The 5,988-nt window shown below is 34.6% G+C and overlaps 2 non-coding genes across 2 annotated transcripts; both read left to right on the top strand.

Moving 5' to 3' along the window:
- Positions 1–214: 214 nt before the first annotated feature.
- On the top strand, positions 215–320 carry LOC128032286 (small nucleolar RNA R71). Its single transcript, XR_008188414.1, has one exon. It is a non-coding gene; the product is annotated as a small nucleolar RNA R71 (small nucleolar RNA).
- Positions 321–2,848: 2,528 nt separating this feature from the next.
- LOC128032088 (small nucleolar RNA R71) lies at positions 2,849–2,954 on the top strand. Its single transcript, XR_008188218.1, has one exon. It is a non-coding gene; the product is annotated as a small nucleolar RNA R71 (small nucleolar RNA).
- The last annotated feature ends 3,034 nt before the right edge of the window (positions 2,955–5,988 follow it).

The following is a 5,988-nucleotide window of genomic DNA, read 5'->3' as shown; positions in this document are numbered from 1 at the left end:
GAGAGCGTCCACTTCATGTACTCCAGCGACTCGTCTTCCTGACACTACTCGATTGGTTGGCCATTGATAATTGTTGCTGGCAATCCTCTCAATCATTTCATAAGCCTCATTATAAGACTTAGAAAGGAGAGCACCATTAGCAAAAGCGTCCGCTACAATCCTCGTGTGAGCATTGAAACCGTTATAAATCCTCTCAAGTTGGATGCAATGAGCGATTCCATGATGAAGGCACTTTCGTAATAATTCTTTGTACCTTTCCAATGCCTCATACAAGGCTGGTCATCCATTTGCTGGAAATCAATGATCTCATTCCTCAACTTAGCATTATTACTAGGTGAGAAATATTTCATGAGGAATCTTTTTTCTAACTCTTGCCATGTGGAAATGGAATTTGGTGGCAATGAGTTCAACGAAGCTCGAGCACTGTCCCTTAGTGAATAGGGGAACAACTTTAATTGTAGTGCATTTTCGAGTACTCATGCTAACTTGAAAGAATCACTTACCTCCATAAAAAAATTTAATTGAATATGAGGATCTTCAGTAGGGATTCCACTAAATTGGCCCACTGTTTGAAGCATTTGAAACATGAGTGGCTTCAGCTTGAATTGTTGTGCCTCGATTTCAGGTCTACTAATATCCAGATTAAGATCATGAAACATTGGCACGACATACTGTCTTAGACCTCTATCCCTATCATCAACAACAAGGATAGGATTTTGAGTAAGGTTTGCTCCGTTTCCTTGATTCAAATTTTAAAAGTTCATCTCTCGGTCCTTCTCTGACTTGCTTGTCTTCTTCGTTGTCGAAAAGTTCTTTCAACCTCAGAGTCTACAGGGAGTAAATCGATAATTTGATCAATACTCATAAACCAAAATGCAATATTAACAAATTCACAAATAATGACTTTTGAAAATAGTCCTATGCAACGGCGCCAAAAACTTGGAACGATGGAAATCTACAAGTGTACACAATTGCAACAAGTATAAAGTGACAAGTAAATATCGAGCTATCGTACCCACAGACACTCTGACAAGAATTATTTATGAATGTAATAAAAAACACATTGGTGAAGAAAAATATTTTGATTTTGAGGAAGTGATTAAAAACTAAAATTTAACTAAGTAAAATAAAATAATAAAATAAAAGTTCCAATGCACTATTTCAAAAGATGATTTTAATCAAGATGACATAATTGTGTTAGATTAATTACATTTTTAACTTAGAATTACTAAACTCATGTTCATGTTGTTACGAATAAATTCTCGGCAACTTCATAATTCGTTAACTAACGCTCATACATACCTATTAAATTAACTAGTATTTTGAACATTTTCAATGCCAATTCAAACAATTAATCAATCTTCATAAGCACATAAAAGATTAAGTGAGGTAACAATGTATTCCTACCTTGAAACATTTTAATCACAATAATCTTGCAAGTTATGAAAGCTAATGTACCGTGTAATATCATCGATAATTTAACCCTTAGCTACATTAGAAGATTAAACATGCACTGATTAAGTATTCTGTCAATTAATTGCAATTTCAACATGATTAAATAATTAATTCATTATTTACCTTACAATTATAATGCAAGAATAACTTAACCATGATTTTATTTAATCAAACAACTTAGCAAGGGCTATAACAACACAAACATAATTTTAATAACTTAATTGGGCAAAATGCAATCAAGCTAACACAAATTAAATTTAAGCCATATTAGCAAAAATCAGCAGCCATTAACTCCCCCCATGGACAGCCACACAAGTGGCAAGTTTGAAGCTTTCAACCTTGCTAAAGTTAGCTAGGGGCAAATCTACAAAGGCTTGATAAGTGGAGGGGTTTGAATGCAATTTCAAGTAAGCTTCAAGGGCCATTTTGTAGGCCAAATAATTACTAAATAAGCTGATTGGGTCAGCATGTTGGATGGTTTTGGGCAACCCAGTTTCTCAATTGGATTAATCTCTCGGTTTAGCACAATTGGGTCTCTTTTCATAATTTAATTAATAATAATTATTTAACCAAAAATAAATTTGATTAAAATTAAAATTAATTATATTATGAATCAATATTCATCATTTGGACTGTCTTAGGCTAAAAAATTAATTCCCCTCGATCCTTCAAAATTGCTTCTCGGTTTTGCGCTTAGAGGAGTGTCTACCAAGACATTTTTCGCCCTTTGTGCGAATCTGTCAAAAATAAATAAAAATTAATTAAAATTTATCATAAAATTAATTAAAATTCAAAATTTTAATAATTTAAGTACAATTTAATTATTTTATAGTTATTATATATTTTTCGACAAGACTTACTACAAAGTTACATGAATTTGAGTTAAAAAGGGCATGAAAAAGTGTGTGTATTTTCGTATTTCCAGTCACTCGGGTTGGCCCTAGCTTGGGGTTTCTATAGGTAAGGTGGCTGGTAATTAGTAAGTCTAACTTGATTTGAATTATTACCTCCTCCTTGGTTTCCTCTTCATCTCAAATTCGGGTGATCTCTCCAAACGGGATTATACATCCTCAGTATGATTGTTGAGATAGTGGGAGAGCGGTTTGTCTCCATGCATAGACATTGTAGAATTAGATTCGATATGGTGGAGTAGTCTATGCACTAACTGTTGATACTTGTCATCCTCTTGGACAACTTTAATTGTTGCAGGTTTTTGGCCATATGTAAATCGTTCGATAGGCCACTAACAGGAATTTAATGTTATATTTTCAATAATATTTTATGCATCCTCCTACGTTCTATTCATAATGGCTCCTTCTTCTTCTCTATATAATCCAAATCGTGTGTTTCTGTCCAACCTATTGTAAAATACCTGCAGAGCATCCATTTAGGAAATTTGTGGTGCGGGCATTTTTGAATCAACATTTTAAAACATTTTCATGCCTCATAGAAGCTTTCTCCCTCCATCTCTCTAAAGACAAAAATCTCTCTTCTCAGTTAAACTCCTTTACTGATTGGGAAAAACTTTTGTAAGAACGTTCCAACGAGTTCGTCTCATGTTGTGATAAACCCTGGTGCTTGTGAATCTAACAAGAAAAGGAATTATCAATCAAAGATAAGGGAACAACCGAAGATGAATAACATCATAAGTAACCCCGTTGTATTTGAAGGTATCACAAAATTGGAGAAACAGTTTTAAATGTTGATTAGGTTCCTCTGTCATTGTACCACCAAACTGCAGATTATTTTGGATCATCTGAATCATGGTCGATTGATCTCAAAATTATTAGTTGTAATCATCAGCCTTGTTATACTCTCTTGTATCATATCCAGACTTGATAAAGCATAATCCCTTAAGGTTCTTTCATTCCGCTCCATATGTACGTTCTCAGGTAACTATGGTGCTACTAGGTTTCCTAGAATGATATCTTCAACATTGCCAAACAGTGGGTTTTTACGTAGTATGTTTACTGCAGCCGGTGGTGGTTTTTCTTGTATCTGTTGTAGCTATTATTATTGTCTGCATTTTCTTCAAATTATTCTGTTTGGATCTGTGGCTGCTATAATAGGTGTGCCCCTACTGCGGGTCATACACTAAACTCAAAAAAAGTAGGTCAGCAACAATAAAATAAAGATGTATCTACAACTTAAAAATTTCTTAATTATTCTTTCTAAATGCTAAAATTAAAATCAAACTAGTGACATTGCCTCCTCGGCAATGGCACAAACAACTTGACTACCTCTAGATGTACTAACATCTAGAGTGTGAATACTATTTTAAAATATAGAATTACAAGGTAGTATCTGCAAGTATATGGGTCTAGCTGTAATATAGTTTTACAATGGAGTGGGTGAGTACTCCAAGGATCATAACCAAGGGAGGCGAAGGCTATATCAATTTTAACCTACACACTAAAAGATCTAATTAATACTTTAATCAAATTATAGTACAGAAACGTAAATAAGAGATTTTTGGGATTTTTATGGTACTAATAATAAAAATAAAATAACGTAAAAGATAACTAAATTTCAAGAGATAAAAAAGTAGAAGGAATCAAGTCTGATGATGGGTGGTTAGCTTGCTTTGGCAATCCCAATCAACTGTCATTTTGGGCTCCTCGTCAACGAACTAGTCACTACCCTAGCAAGATCTTCTAATCTTCCACTAATATAATGAGCCAACAAGGACTACTTATCTTCTGACCTCACAGTCCAAACTGACTTAGGGTGAAGGTGTTCACGAGTGGGTAATACCAAATGTGGGTTAATTCCCACCTTGATGACTTTCTGGGGTTGTCAGGACTAGGGTTTGTTTCACGCTCTTCCTTTCCCAAACAACTAATCCGTTAAGTAACCCTACAAAATAATTAATAGATCATGCCTCCACTTGCTAATCCTCTATAGAAGGATTAGTTCCTCATGGCTTTCATAAAAAACTTGGAATAGATGGAAGAATAAAATATGGTGGATGAATTGAAGTGTAAAGTTTAAGAAAAGCCTAATTATTAAATAATAACACGAATCCCCAGAAGTTGATCATCTTTACAAATAAAATCTTTTGAATGAAAGCATGAACAAATAAACTAAACTTTGAAAAACCTAAGAAAGAAAGAAAATGAAACTAAATCTAAAGACAGAATCTAGGTTAATGGAATCGTGTCCATAACATGTGACAAATGAGCCTATTTATAGCCTTTAAGTGGCTGTCGTCCTTAACCCTAAGTCAGTTGACATTCCCAAGCTTTAAGTTTTATTGTGCAGACCAAAATGCCCCTACTCTGTGTTTAATTTTCATCCCAAATTCGATGTTACAACATAACAGGACCTGTGTTACGACATAGAAGTCAATATGCTCCTCCTTAGGATGTCTTCATGGGTATGTCCCTACACCCTTAGTCAGTGTTGCGACATCGAAGTGAATGTTGTACTTTCCCTATTATATTCTCTATGTTGTGACATTAGACCCTTTGTGTTGCGACTTATTGTCCAGTATTGGATTAAAATGCCTTCTAATGGTCTCTTGCACACTCACGAAGTACGTTAGTTCTCCCTTAGGCCTCTTTCAGCCCTTAAGGTCAATAAAAGACTTACTTCACACTTTTTATTGAATAAAAGCAACATTAAGGAAACTTAACTAAAACTTAACGAAAATGCTTGTATTTAGGCTCCTTAAGTGTGAAAACTAGTTAATCTACTTCATTGAATTATGACAGATCATCATTGAGCATTTATACACAATTATTTTATTTCCAGCAAAGTACTATGAAACAATGGGACAAGCATGGGAGAGGTTTAGGACTATCCTTAGATCTATATTAAGTGGGGGCATACACTTCGCAGTTCAAATTTAGCATTTTTACTACGGGTTGAACAGTCAGAACAGAAAAAAATTAGATATCATGACTGGTGGAAGCATTTGGATGAAAACTCGGGAAGAAGTAATGGAAATACTAGAGAAATTTAAGCATTAATGAATCAACCTAAGAAGAATTGCATGAAATGGAAATTGAGGGATTGAAACATGTCAGAATCGAAGAGCAAGAATGTAACCAATTAGAGTTAATTGCAGAAGAATCAAATGGTTTTGAAACAAAGGAAGAAGGGGACAGTGATGGGCAAGAGAATGATCACATGGTAACTCAACTTGATTGGTGGAGACAGAGCAAGGGGCAACCAAAACAAATTATCCTGAACTCAACAAAAATGGTGCCATCTATTTTCAAACCCCTTGAGCTAGAATTGAAGCCGTTTCCCGAACATTTAAAATATGGATATCTGGGAGAACAAAATACTCTTCAAGTGATTATGGCTACATGCTTAGATCGAAAGTAAGATGAGGCCCTATTGAGTGTCCTGAAAATGCATAAAAGTGATAGGATGGACTATTGATGATATTAAAGGAATTAATTCTACATTTTGGCAACACAAGATCATATCAGAAGAGGGAAAAAGATTGTAGTCGATGCTCAGAGTAGACTTAATCCAGCTATTAAGGAAGTGGTAAAGAAGGATTTGCTTAAATTGCTAGATGCA

The sequence above is a fragment of the Gossypium raimondii genome, chromosome 8, assembly GCF_025698545.1.
Source record: "Gossypium raimondii isolate GPD5lz chromosome 8, ASM2569854v1, whole genome shotgun sequence".
Lineage (NCBI taxonomy): Eukaryota > Viridiplantae > Streptophyta > Magnoliopsida > Malvales > Malvaceae > Gossypium > Gossypium raimondii.
This window is presented reverse-complemented; position numbering and strand designations above follow the sequence as displayed.